Below are 15,144 nucleotides of genomic sequence, written 5' to 3'. Positions count from 1 at the left end.
TGAAAACGTAAAACTAGTAGCTTCTTTAAAGAGGCATTTTGGAAGTTGTTAGTATGACGGAAAACTTCTTTGTTGCAACTTCTGCTTTGATACATATGCTAAAAAGCACATAAATACCATATCTGCCGCAACCCCAACCCCAACCTCAACCCCAACCCCAACCTTACCGCAACCCCCTTCAACCATACTTCAACCATTTGTGTTATAGCATAACCATTCATCAAATAAAGAATCGGACACGCAGCGATAACCGACCAATCAGCACTGAGTTTATCGGAAAGTTTCATCTCTTATACCTGCTGGCAAAAGACACATTGACCCGTTAGTGATTTCAAAGACTAGATCTAATGTTTCAGTTTCTGTTCTCAATATGGCCGAGAACGGCAGAGCCACAGCTGTTAATGGTTTCTATCAGAATGGGCCCTTAAAGCAGCAAACACCAAACAACGAGGAAGCACCAGAGACTAAAGGTAGGATGAAGCACCTTGTGTGTCTGTGTCTGTTATACTTTGTCTGTTGTACTGAGTCTGCTTATTTGTAAGAAGAGACAACGACCATGTGAAATAGTTCTCCATTACTCGATTATGGCGAAACATGAAAAATACAAATAGCAATGACGATAAAGGTGATGACCCTTCACACTTCAAAACCCCTGGATGCCGAGTTTTTTTCAGGCGTTTTCGTAAGGTGTGAAAAGAGGACGCTGTGCGAGATTTGCGCTCGAGTGGTCCTGGATCTGCGTACGACTATAAAATTATACAGAAATGTAGAATATTTAATTTCCTATCCGTTGTTATAAATATAACTGCGACTAACTCAGGAGGTTGAGAAATAGACACGGCTAAATGTTGTCCAAAACTTTTGTGTCCGTTAAAAAACAGTAAATTTCTCAGTTTTTTATAGTTAACCAATAACAGTGCAATGCTACGATTTTTTTAATTTGTTATCTTTACCGAAAGTGTGAGCGAAGAAAATACAGCTTGATATCTGAACGACATAAGTATATATAACGTCATACGCACAAAATAAAAAATGACCTACAATAAGTGCCAAAAATCGATTTTCTTCTATGACGTCAAACGTCGCCAGAGAGGTCATGCACGCATAAAGATAAGATGGCATAATTCCGCTATGGTTTACATTAGGTCAATGTAATTTAGATCACACGGAGAGAATTTGGTGTAGATACGGAGAGTATAGTTTCGTTATGTTTTGTTCACAGTGAACTAAACTATTCCAATAAAAAGTCCTCCAATGTGAGAGGATACCTTTTGGTAGTTTCACAATTTGACAGAAAAGATGCCAATGCACTACACCAGAAAGCAGATAATAGCGATGTGGATGGCCCTATCCGATACATGTTTTAGTTCTTAGATTCCCATATTCTCCTGTGTGTGTAGATGTATTTTGACTAATTTTGCACCATTATTAACGGAGCAACAGCCACATTTTCAAATGTAATGAAATAACTGGAAATAATGCGACATTTTAGTTGACGTCATGGCGTGTTTTGTGCATTTTGTGATGTCGGAAAAAGAAGACACTGGTTTGCTGATTAGGGTATATATCTAACCTAATTCCCACTGAATGTGTATAAGGTCTCGATTTCCGTGACAGAATTCAACGCTTTTAGACAAAACATAAAAAATGAATGGTTTTGCCACTGAAATATTGCCCTGAATATGTCCAAAATTAGACGGTTTTACTGCGTATCTTATTGTGAGTAACACGCGCACCTGTATGGCATCAATTTAGCGTAAATGAAAATTTCACAACACCTGAATAATCACTGAATATTCATTTAGGATGCAAACTTTTCTTCTTATGATTATGTAATTATTTCACTTCATAAGTATGCAATGAAAGGTACAAAGAGGTTGCTTTTCCAGTATCGAACTATTAGAATATGGACGTAAGATTTGTCCAAATTAGGACATGACCTGGTTTATATATTTTTAAGTATTGTTTGAGTTAGATATTCTGCCATCAGATATGTTTTAATCAAATTTGAATTGACTTTATCATCTAAAAAATGATAATGAATTATAAAACGTTTTTGACATACTCGCACCTGGTCAATCAAGATTCAGAATTGTTTTGTCTATAAAAACGACACAGACCAATGCAATGAACTCGACAATTCCTTTAAATATGTGTGCCTCTACATTTCGTAAAATGTACAAATCATTTTCATTAATATTATCAGTTTTACCTGCAAGGTTGAATTAAATACTGTTTATTAACCTGTTCATATGAAAATTCAATATCTATCCCAACGTATTGAATATTGTACATCAAAGTTACCTAAAGCACATGTTGCCGAAATGGCTATCTTCCATGATAGAGAAATAAAATACATGTACATCCGGAATTTCTTTTCGGACTGACATATTCAAAAAAAGGGCAATTGTCAAGTTTATCGACAAACAGAACGGGAGAGATCTATAAAATTCCTGTTTTAAGATCGGCCTCTGATGTAATGACTGGCAATATTGCGAACCTGGCCCCATGTTTCATCACAGACAGGTACCTCTGTTCTCAAAGACTGCTCTTGGCAATTGTTGGCCTCGTGGGAGGAGTTATGCTAGAGTTCAACAGATCAGGTCTTGGTATGGCTATTGTGTGCATGGTCAACAACACTGATGTCAACGCCACGGACACCACGTCACCAGTTTCAGAGGTTGGTGCTTTGGGGCGGTAATGGTACATTATTAATTAGATTATGTTGAGGTATATATCACCTGTCCGTGCGTTTGTTCTGTGCTCACACTATTGACCTTTCGTGTAAACACTTTTGAAAATGTTACACATATTTTGAAGCACCGAAGTTGAATTTTCATTACTGACATAGACGTTGGACAGTTTTTAACCTAGCTAAAGAAGCATCAGCTTTCATATTATGCATCCTATCCTGGCGTCCCATAATACTGGACATTGCTGATGGCGTACCCGTAGCCAACTAACGGTACTATTTCACACATAAATAACGCATTTCTCTCTATAAGAAACACTATCCTCCCCCAGGGAAGGTACCATATAACCACAGGAGCCCGATATCGCACTGTAGGTTAAACATAGACCACAGATCTATACGCACGTCGTATGTATTAGTAGAGTAAAGGAGCAGCAGCTGCCATATTGGACTGTCGTGCCGACATCGACTCACTCCGATTTCAGGCTGAAATGTACGCTAAGAATTCGGTGACATTCGAAACCATGCACACGTACCTCTCAACTATACATTTCGCCACACACCCTGCCTGATTTCCACGAAATAACACTCATTTTACTAACTTTAATACGTCCTCAAACTCGAAAATCAAAGCAAAACACCTCTGGGGTGAACGTTATCCCGCACTCGCAGCCTCTCTTGCGATCTCATTGGCATATAACTGAGTGACGCAGTTTTCGATGTACGGAGCAATTGTTTGCATTACATACATGCCAAGTGTTCTCTATTTGGAAACTGTTCGACTCGAAGTTTCATTCATCGATTTCAGGCAAGTGGTAAGGGATAATAAGTCTTTTATAGCATCAATAGAAAGCTAGAGTGAGTGCATTTGCCCCAGTATGTATAATGTATGACAACATATTGTCGAAAATGTGTGACATTGTGAGTTTAACCTCACTCAAACTGTCACTCACTGAAATGACATCTCTAGCGTTTGTGAGATAACACTCTATCTGGTCCTTTCACAACAGTTGTATATATGAAATGTGAGAAATGGTATACATTGTGCTTCTAGCATGCAGAATTCTTCTGGTCCAAGAGCGAGCAAGCAGGAATCCTCAGCGCCTCCTTCTATGGCTACATGGTCACACAGATTCCCGCCGGCATTCTGGCCGGTAAATATGGCGGGAAGTACGTCATGCTTATCGGAATGCTGATTGGTTCAATCTCCTCACTGCTTCTACCAATCGGGGCCCGGACATCCATTTACTTGGTGTACGTGCTGCGGGCGATACTGGGCGCTTCACAGGTGACATAGTGAAAGGTTGTGAACACTTAAGTAGTCATGAAAGTTTATTGTGGCAGCATTTTCCTCTTTAGAACAATTATATCAACGTACCTGCATGCACATTACTGTGATACGTTGGAAATTGCACTGATGGCTTAGTCCCAAGTGTTGTTCCCCTTGTATGCCTCTTGGACGTTAAAGTCATAAAGATTTTCGCCTGCTGTCATTTCCTCACAGCTTGTGTTAAAACAATTTGTCATGTATTGGTGGTAGCGATTTATTGGGTCAGGAGGCTTCTTCAGAATCATTACTGACCCAATCTACATTGTTTCAGGGCGTGTATTTCCCTACAATGCACTGTATGTGGGGAATCTGGGCGCCGCCTTTGGAGAGAACCAAACTGTTAGCCATCTGCTATACAGGTTAAACTTCCTTGATCACTGAAAGAATGAGACTTCTGAAGAGCCTCACTGGGAATTAATCCAGACATAAATATTGAATCATATTCTGGATGTCATTTTTTCTCCCATATCTGAGGTTTAATTCGTCTGAGTCACACCATGGATCTTCCATCCATATATTATCCTATAGAAGAATCTCTCGCTACTGATGACACTGTAAACATTATGATAAAATCGTATAATACCCAACCATTATATTGCAGGAACAAAACTTGGAAGCATAGCAGCTTTTTCGTTATCTGGAATTCTCTGCGAGTACGGCTTTGACAATGGCTGGCCTTCCCAGTTCTATATATCAGGTGGTTTATGCTATACGCATTTATCATACAATGGATAGTGTTCTCAGCAGGATAAATTCGAAGGATATTTTCGATATCCGTTGAGGGTCAGATACGGATATCTATGCAAATTAGAAAGGTCACATGCAAATTTTGGGGATTACTTTCAACGTAAGCTAAAATATGTTGACAACAATACATTCTTTAACACAAACGTTTACTGGGAACTAAATGACGTAAAGCAGTCAAAAGAGTGATCAGTAGAAAATTGCGTCACAAAGCTTGTGACGTCACGTATGTATTACGCACATATTGGTGACGTCATAGATATGAGGGCACATCCCACGAAGATAAGATTCCTGCTCTGTGGTGAAATCGCATTTTGTAATTTGTAAAGTCAGAAAGGCATTGTATGATTACATCACAATTTTCGCAATTACAGTGTTTATTCCTAATGCAGGATATTAACCATCCCAGAACACACTCGCGTGATAACCTATATTTTAACTGTTTGAACTGTATGAAACCGATTAGAAAAGGTACAACGTCACTGTTTAGTGCATTTGGCGATAAGGATCAAGTACACCGAAACACTGCTACACTTGAAAACACAGTGGTTGAATATCTAGTGTCATATAAAGTCGATCCTCAATGTGTTAAACCTACGACTGCCTCTTATAAGCTCGGTCACCTCATGTTCCATTCTCATGTAACTATTTTCGGCAGAGTCGAACCTCGTGTAACTCGAAGTATTAACGTCGTGCCTCCAGCTTCGACACATCGGTATTTGGCTGTAAACGATCAAACTGAAGCAATGCTGAGTGTGGTATTGAACTACACCTGTAGTAATGCGTGAATCTGACGATGTATACATTTGTGTACCTGTACAGGTGGGATAGGTGTGTTATGGTGTGGCTTGTGGTATATCACTGTGTACAGCACTCCCTCCCAACACCCCCGCATCTCACCTGGAGAGAGACGTTACATCTTGAACGGTTTGAAGGGGAAAACCAAGTTGAGTACCTGAGTTTTGCACCACTATGAACTTATAACGACCTTCGCAAATTACTGAAAAATATCATCAGTATACATAGGTGCACATGGATCATGTAAGCTGTGTATCTCTATGCATTTCTCAATGACGGTAGGGTAGCCTAAGGGATAAAACGAATACTCGTCACATAAAAGACCCGGGTTCGATTCCCCAAATGGGTGAAATGTGTGAGGCATATTTCTGGTGTCCCCGCAGTTATATTGCTGATAAATAGCTAAACGTGGCATAAAACAACACTCACTCATTTACTTACTTAAACTTGCTGACACGAATGATAATGATCTTTGCTTATCCCTGGATCAGACCTTGATCAAACATGGTCGGGAACTGTGGCATAAAATAAAACAGTTTACCGCTGACTCAAACACTAGGTTACATCAAAGTTTTGAATCAAAAGTCCACCGTATTCATATATCTGATGAAAAATTTATGGTTTTGATTGCCGTATCACTTACTGTTTTGGATTTACCATCCAACATCCTTAGTCTCTCACAGTCGGATTCAACGTGTACTTATACGTCCAGGTCTCCACGACGCCATGGGTGCCAATGATGACGTCAGTAGCCACCTTGTCGTGTTTGGTCGGACATGTTGCATCGGAGTGGACGACACAAACTCTAAGGACACATGCACCAACCTTTATGAATGAAATCCTCAAATTTGACATAACAGAGGTACTTGCATCAAATTGGACACGTCTAATGCAAGTGTCTTGATCTGGTGCACATTTAGGTCACACGAAGCATTCACATGTGGAAGGTATTAATGTGAACTTTAATGCATGATGAAAAATGTGGATGTACTGGAAGAATTTAGCAACCCTTGATAAGTGCAAGAACGTAATAACACTGCATGACTCAGTCTTCTGCGGGCATGGGATTATTCGTGTTTGTGGTCAACTACCAGAAGACTGAATATTAAAGTGAAGTAACTAGTTTCTGGTCCATTAACTAAATAAAGATCACTGATTTTGCATTATAACTTTCAACCTTATTTCACAATACGTTCATGACAATTGTTAGAATTTATTTATATTCCCTCGTAGGAATGACTATCGTCAGATTGTCTAAAATATCGGTGTATCTAGAAGCGAGGCTGTCACAAATATAGTATATCTGTGACCGTGCAAAGAAACGCAATTGTTGTGGTATGTATTAGGAAGGAACGTATTTCTGTCTTTTGGGGTTTGCAGTCTAGATACCTTTGATGGCAATGCGAACATTGTCAGATACATTGTGTGTGATTAAGATGACCCTTTTTGTGTTGAGTGCAGAACGGGTTACTCTCTGCCGTCCCATATGTCAGCCAGGCCTTGTCGTCAGTGGTGACTGGTCAGCTGGCCGACTACCTCCGGTCAAGGAAATACCTCAGCACTACGGCCACACGGAGGATCTTCCAAACCATAGGCAAGAACTTTATCTTCTATCAAATTCTTTGGTTACCTGTGTTGAAAACAGGATTGATACCACTTTATTATACGAGGGAAGACGTTTGAAATATGGGTTGTTTGTGGTGAACTTCAAGCTTTAACATACCTGCACGGCATTGCACCATAGCATAGAGACAATACTGTCCTCACTACCTGTGATCAAGGTCTGATTCCCACAGACCATGATTGTTTGGTCCGGTTCACTCATCAAACTGGTCAGTGGCATGTGGATGACGCCCATACGGAAATATCGATGCTGTTCGTCTGTTTCTTTACGGTTGGTTTACCGTGTCTAGTGTTACACTGGTGCGGATATATCCAGTCCTATAATATAAGATATCGTGCTTCGGTCTAAACTGAAATGACGTCATTGGTGCTTGGTGCAGGGAGACACGTGTTGGACAGAACACCACCACCTTTACTTGAATGCTTTGTACCATCTTAGTCAAATGTTTGTAAAACATGCTTGTGACGTCGTCTGAAGATGATTAGTAGAATGAATGTACTTTGGCCGATATTTATGTGTGATTTCCTTCAACAGGATTTATCGGGACAGCTGTGTGTATAGTCGGTACTGGGTTTGTGGACGCTGGGAACCGCTACGTCGCTGTTGTTCTCCTGACAGGTGCTACGGGCTTTACTGGTTTTGGAGCTGCCGGATTTCTAGTGAACATCGTGGACTTTGCGCCTAGGTAATGATACGAAATGATACGTAATGATACGTAATGATTCGAAATGATACGTAATGATTCGAAATGATACGTAATGATACGTAATGATACGTAATGATTCGAAATGATACGTAATGATACGAAATGATACGTAATGATACGTAATGATTCGAAATGATACGTAATGATACGTAATGATACGTAATGATTCGAAATGATACGTAATGATATGAAATGATACGTATATGCTTCCATTATGCCCGTTTGGGTAAAACCAAAGGTTAGAGAAGCAAATACCTCACTATTCACTAAAATTATCCTTTAGGATATAAAATCCAGTTTTTTCCCACGATGACTATTGGTGTTAGAGGCCATGTATTGCGTCTGGCTGTTTTATTGTAGACTTTGCGATACAAACGGTAATCTGCTTGCTCATTCACACAACCACTCAGGCAATCAGCCACCCATCCACTCACACACTCACTCATCCACGTTGTAGGTACAGCGGTGTGTTGTTCGGTGTCGTCAATTCCATCATGGCGGTGATCGCGGGTGTTGGCGGGCCCATGGTGGCCGGCGCATTGACTCCAAATGTAAGCCTGTTATTTCTGTTTGACGTTTGGCGATAACGCCTGCGTGTGTTTGGGTTTCAACTAATACGAACACGTTGTTTCAAGAGACGATGGTTCAATGTGACAATTACAACTTAATGACGTATCTGGTGTTAAGGGGGCATCTTAAGTATGGAAAACATGACGAGTTGTTACACGTATTATATATTTGATATATTACTCTTTTACACATATAAGAAAAATAGATAATACATGAAGAATATGATCAAATATAAGCAGAACATTCTGTAGTCAACAAAGATTAGAAACAGTAGTTCATGGAAATGAAGGTCCCGTACACCATTACAAGAGCAGGTCAAATCTTCGTACGAGTCCATTAGTTTTCGGAAGCCTTGGTTCGTGGGATCGCCATCGCTTTCGTTATGTATCTAGATTTGTAGGTTGGCTTGCGAGTTGTAAGTTATCAGCAAGGATGTACCTGCATGACTCCTGACTATTGACTCCGAACAGGCACCCCGTGATATACTGATATGATCTCCAAAGCGAGATTAAACCCAAATTTACCCACTCACCCATATGATTACAACTGATCTATTATAGGGACTCGGTGTAGAACCAGCTTCTATTTTCTTCCAGAAAACCCAGGAGGAATGGCAGAACGTCTTCTACGTGTGCGGGGGATTCTGTCTCCTGGGAACTGTAGTATTTGGTACCCAGGCCCGAGGGGAGGTGCAGTCGTGGGCGGTAGACAAGCTGGAGGTGGTCGTGGAGGAGGAGGAGGGACAGGAGCAAGTCCCCACGGTGTCCAGCGGCGTTCTTGAGGTCAACAGTGACATCACTGAAGTGAACAGTACACGCATTTCAACGCATCTGTAATATCTGAATATGAGGACCTGACACAGAAGTGTGCAATAGAGGAAGCTGGGAGCAACTGCCTGTCTCTCTGCGTGTGTCAGTGCGTGCTTGTGTTTGTGCGAACGTTGACGCGATAAAGAATGTGTGTGTTGCAATTATAAACAGTGAAATACTATTTGCGTTGCTGCAGCTATAACTATATTTTGCCTATAGTGCTGTATGCAATTTGGAACTACTTTTATGTTTTGCAGACTCAGATTGTGGGGAAGGATTAATTTCTATCACTGACGTTACATGTTAAAAACATTATTATAGTATTATAAGTCTGTGTGCATTTTGAGTATATAAGCATAAGCCCTCGTAATTTATCCCTGTTTAAATCTTTGGATATTGTAACGTAACAGATATAATTCCGAAATTGGATTACCTCAATCGTGGTTAATCGGCATCTAATACATTGTACCTGTCCACACATCTGAATCCCTGTTTTCAATCTACAGATGTATCATGAATTTGACGGTTTAAAATTGTGACTAATAGAATGAAAAGTATTTGATAAAAGCAAAGTATCGAGTGACGACACATATGTTGAGTCCTGTGACGTGAATAAGTTGTTGATCTTAGTAACGGAACAGTTTTAAACAGTTTTTAAAAGATATCGTTCAATTCGTAGATCGGCGTAAAAAAGTAACCTGTCTGACGTAAACTTAAATGTTTAATTTTATAAAAATATAGAAATGCATATTTCAGTTCCCGTTTCTGAAGATATGTCCTCGAGATCCATGTCGTGATTTATTTTGCATGTGAATGCACAGTGAACAATTTGAATGTTTGTGTGTTTGTCACATGTTTATCTTAATGTGAACAGAAAACAACAATTGTCAAAAATGAAAGTAAATGTCCTTTGAATCTTACAGAGAAAACAAGATGTGGCATACTGAATCCCCCTCAAAACTGTATGACTTAAGAGGAGATTTGAACTTTCCAGTAGTCAGTTTCCCTTTGATGTAGAGCAATATTCAAACAGCTCCAGCCTTTTGGGCTAACATTATACAACATTTGAGGTACAGTCACGATCAGGATTTCAAAGAGTGTCACGCCATTCTTGCTCAGAAGCTGTTTGATCAAGGCAACAACATTCAAGGCCTCAGTAAAGCGTTATGGCCTCAGTAAAGCGTCAAGGCCTCAGAAAAGCTTCAAGGTTTCAGTAAAGCGTCAAGGCTTCAGTAAAGCTTTAAGGCTTCAGTAAAGCTTCAAGGCTTCGGTAAAGCTTCAAGGTTTCAGTAAAGCTTTCAAGATTGTTTATGATAGACATGCGGAAGAATAGTTTAATTTTTGATGCATCATTGACAAAAGTGATGTCCACTACATTCAATATTTTGACTTACCATACTAAACCCGATTTGTTTCTAAACAACATCATACAGTCGTACTCCTGCTGAAATAAATATCTCTTCATGATACAGACACGGTGGTGCAATCGATTGTATATTGTACAGTGTTTTTGGCATTTCTTATGAATGTGGAAAAGGTTTTGTCGCTTCCATATACCCGTAAATACGTGTCAGCACGTGTTAGAGTGTCCACCGTTAGGTCACGTACCATCGGATGAGTGGGTTCGTTTAAGTGCACAGGGTTGTGTAACAACACTGAAAGGGGCCTGCAGGAAGTGTTAACTCAAACTCCGTAAATGCAGACATGGCTGAGATGATGACGCTGTTTGCAGCAGCAGCAACATGTCTGAAGAACCCTTGGTATGTTGTCTGCTTCTTGCTGGCTGGAAGTCCATAAAGTTGTCGATGCATCTTCACCTCCACAAAGGCATGGGTTAAGTAGAGCTTGGTGAAGATCTCAGGGGACTTGTCAAGGGTCCCGATACACAAGAGTGTGTCAGGTGACGAAGGTTGTGTAAGGTTGGAAATGCCAGTGTTATCTTCGCCATCACATGCAATGAGGAAATCTCCCGCCCTCGATGTCTTGGTGCAGAGGTCTGGCAGATCGATCTTGGAACGACGTTCAGGTGCTAGAGGGACGTCTGTCTGGATGTATACAGCGGTCTTGATGTTGTAGAACATGGGAGTCTTGTTGATGCCTTTAGCGTCTGTGTTTGTGGCTCTCTAATCTGCAATGAAGAAAGAGGTCAGGAAGCAGAAAATACGTGAATGCAAATGATCCTGATGTATTGTTTTGCATCGTTTTAAACGCGTTTCAAAATGCTTCAATCAGTTCTTCCTGACTACTTGTAACCATAGATCAGTAAATATATAATAATTACCTGACAATGTGTTTAATACAAGACTGCAATCGAACGAGGTGTCTGTCGGACGGATTCGACAAGTTCAGCAACGACGGTGTCTGCAGACATCTTGCTCTCAGTTGGTTGATGGTTGTGCTGGTTGGAGCATGTGGTAACTGTACCATGCTTGGTATCGTTTGCGGTAGCATCTCCAGGGACTACATGCCGTTTTTTCTGGTTTTGATACTAAACTTGTATATTGCTCTCCTCGTCATTTTGGAATGAAACAGTTATGTTTGCAATTATAGCATTCGCCATGGACAAGTGAAATCTGCTTCTTTTGACATCACATATATTTCACATGACATATATATAATTCCTGTTATCAATAGCCTCACCTCCAACAGTTTTACAGGATTTAATATATAAACTTGAGTATGAATTCTTACAAACGGTATATCAATAGTTAAGACATCAATGTTTACCATTCAGATGAACACCATGGTTTGTTCACTTTTAACATCCTCAAAGTAGGGGTTAAATTTTTTTATGGATATAACTTCACAGGTAACTTCCTACCCCTACACCATGTCTGGCGAAGCTAATCCCAATCTTTAATTGGTATAGGACTGGGTGAACTGGAATAACCCTTATCCACTTTCAGAGATATCGGAATTGCTGAAACATGACAATGTCCGCGCCATGGGAATAGTGCCAATAGGAATGGCGCAACATGAAGCATAATTGGTTATCGGAAAACGATATCTACTCTTTGGAAGCTTTATCTACAGTTTGGCAATAAGCATGACTTGCCCTGGGGCTGCTTATCCTTGACTTCACCACAAGGTAACCATATTCAAATACTGCATCTACGGAATCGATTCCATACGTTGGAACAATGCTTTGGCTGAGACCTCCTTTGAGTGGCATTTACAAATTGGTGCGATGAACAACGTGGAGGGTTCATTGGATATACACCTTTCTAATATTAATATGAGCATATTGATAAATTAGGCTGAGCTCTGTTAGTGTCCGGAACCGTTTGAGGGAGAGCAACTCCCGGGCACTGTTCATTTGACATTTGGTCACGTATGAATAATTTGGCAAAAATATTGTGCAATCGAACTATTTAGATATGCTTTCTGCCTCTGCACATACCAAATTAATTCTCTGCTGCAGGATTATGAATTTTTGTTTCTCTTGGATGAGGTCTGTAGAGTTAATGGGTGTATATATTCTCTTCCCTGTTATATCTCCCTACGTAAACTCTGTTCTAATAGACCCTTGAAGGTCTCGGGCTAAAATAGGCCTTCAGCAACCCATGCTTGCCAGTAAAGACGGCTGTGCTTGTCGTAAGAGGCGACAAACGGGATCGTGTCGTTAGGCTCAGGCTCGCTGACTTGGTTGACACATGTCATCGGTTCCGAATTGCACAGATCGATGATCATGTTGTTGATCACTGGATTGTTTGGTCCAAACTCGATTATTTACAGACCGCCGCCATATAGCTGGAATATTGCTGAGTGCGGCTTAAAACTAAAGTCACTCACTCACAGTTCTAATACGGCCCTTGCATGCTGCTAGTGTTCTGGATTCGTGATTGGTTGAATCTGATTTACTTGTGCAATCAGCGACGTTGTTTCAAAAGAGACCATTCGCAAAGCTTTGGTAAAACTAGAACCTCTTCCCCAGGACAACATTTCGACTAGAGGGAACCCAGTCATGTAATCGCTAACCAAAACGTCTACATCCCCCTCGATGACAACGGACAGGCTAGCCCTAAATGTCTTAAGTGTCACATCAACAAAAAACATATTTTTCTACTCTCCTTTTGAAGCGAAATACCAACTAACTCCATCTAAGTCGGTGTAACATGTGATCGGACTGAATAGGAAGAAGGGAGATAATTCGTGTTGCGATTTTATGTCGCTTGTGAGTTTTAAAAGAACCGGAAAATACGGCCGTATTGGAACAGTGAGTTAGTGAGTGAGTGAGTGAGTGAGTGAGTTTGGTTTTACGCCGTTTTTAGCAATATTCCAGCGATATCACGGCGGGGGACACCAGAAAATGGACCTGACACATTGTACCCAGGTGGGGAATCGAACCCGGGTATTCGGCGTGACGAGCGAACGCTTTATCCACTAGGCTACCCCACCGCCCCTATTGGAACAGATGCTACTAGGATGATATGACAGGAGGAACGTTTGTGGGTTGAAAATGGGTTGCATACCGATATCTGGGCTGTTGCTGTATCTTAAAGCAATACATAGACCAGTCTATAAGTGACCCTCTCCCTAACTCAGGCACAGTGTCATCAGGCATGAAGGTGCGTCACCGGAGCAACGGCCTGTTTCTGTTGATTCAGGTTAATAATGTGCCGCATCTTCATCTGGCCAAAATTTATGTCTCATGTCTGGACACCATCCACTGTAAATACTGTGCCAGCATATCTTGCTTGAAGTACGCTCTGGGCCTACTTGCACAAAGCGATCTTAGCACTACGACTATCTTAAGCCTAAGATGAAGAATGGGAATTACAATCATTGTAGCGCTAAGATCGCTTTGTGCAAGTGGGCCCTGGGCTTAAAACCATGTGGTATATTCATGTCTTTCTAAAATTAGTAACGCTGCAACTCGTTGTCTGTGATAGAGCTTCTTTCTTCGATATGAGAAATAGTGGTTGAGTATGAAGCGTTTGTAAAATCTCCATTTTACTCTAAATGGATGCAAGGTTTGTTCATCTTTTGTTTAACGCCACACTCAGCAATATTTCAACAAAATGGCGGCTGTAGAAAACAACGAGCTTACGATATTTTGCAGTCTGTGTGTGTTTTCTATGTTTGACTTGCACTGAACCAATGTCAAGTGGAGCTGCTAGTTGACAGATGAGAATAAAATCTAAATAATCCAGTCTATACCGCTGTCCTGTTTCTCTTTATAGATATTTCACCTCTGACAACAAACTTTGAAGTGGTAAGAATAAAGACAGTGGATCAAGAGAGTAGAACAGGATCTACTGGTGTTTTCACATTACGGTATGTGTGCTTGAAGTGTTGCGTCGCCAGTGCTTTCTGGTTAAATCGTAGTGTTATTCAACTAGGCAACATGTAGGAAACGTTACACGATTCTTTTTGTGGTCTCCAAACGAAGACGTAAATATATAACTTAATAAATTTCTTAAATGTTAAAAAGATCGAATTGTTCAGGTACAGAAATTTTATTTTTTATAAGTTGTTGAGTAATATGAAAGGTAGGAATATTTTCCTGATGACAATGTCTTTATTATATAATAATGTAACGTTTAGGTATAGATTGTTATACCGTTATCAAGCAACAGTGAAGTAGTGTTCTGGTGGACGCTGCTCTTTGCTGCAGTACAATACCCTTGCTTGACAGTGAAGCTTTACCTAATATAAATATTTGTCAAAGACACTTAACATCTCCGCCATCGATTTGAGGACTGACAATAGTATTTGAGAAAAAAAAGCGGTGCATATGTTTGTTTCGTTTTCACTGCTATGATATGTCGCCGCAAATCTATCATGATTTATCACTGCAATAGTATGTATGGTGGCTGATTCGGGCCATCGCTTTATCGCCCTGTAAAATCAAGGCGACACTGCGACAAA

General features: G+C 40.4%; 1 pseudogene; it reads left to right on the top strand.

The window, feature by feature from the left end:
• Positions 1-370: 370 nt before the first annotated feature.
• LOC137268727 (uncharacterized transporter slc-17.2-like) lies at positions 371-9,554 on the top strand (annotated as a pseudogene).
• Positions 9,555-15,144: the final 5,590 nt, after the last annotated feature.

This window comes from Haliotis asinina, chromosome 16 (assembly GCF_037392515.1).
Source record: "Haliotis asinina isolate JCU_RB_2024 chromosome 16, JCU_Hal_asi_v2, whole genome shotgun sequence".
Classification (NCBI taxonomy): domain Eukaryota; kingdom Metazoa; phylum Mollusca; class Gastropoda; order Lepetellida; family Haliotidae; genus Haliotis; species Haliotis asinina.
The sequence above is the reverse complement of the archived record's forward strand: the minus strand, read 5'-3'. Positions and strand labels throughout refer to the sequence as shown.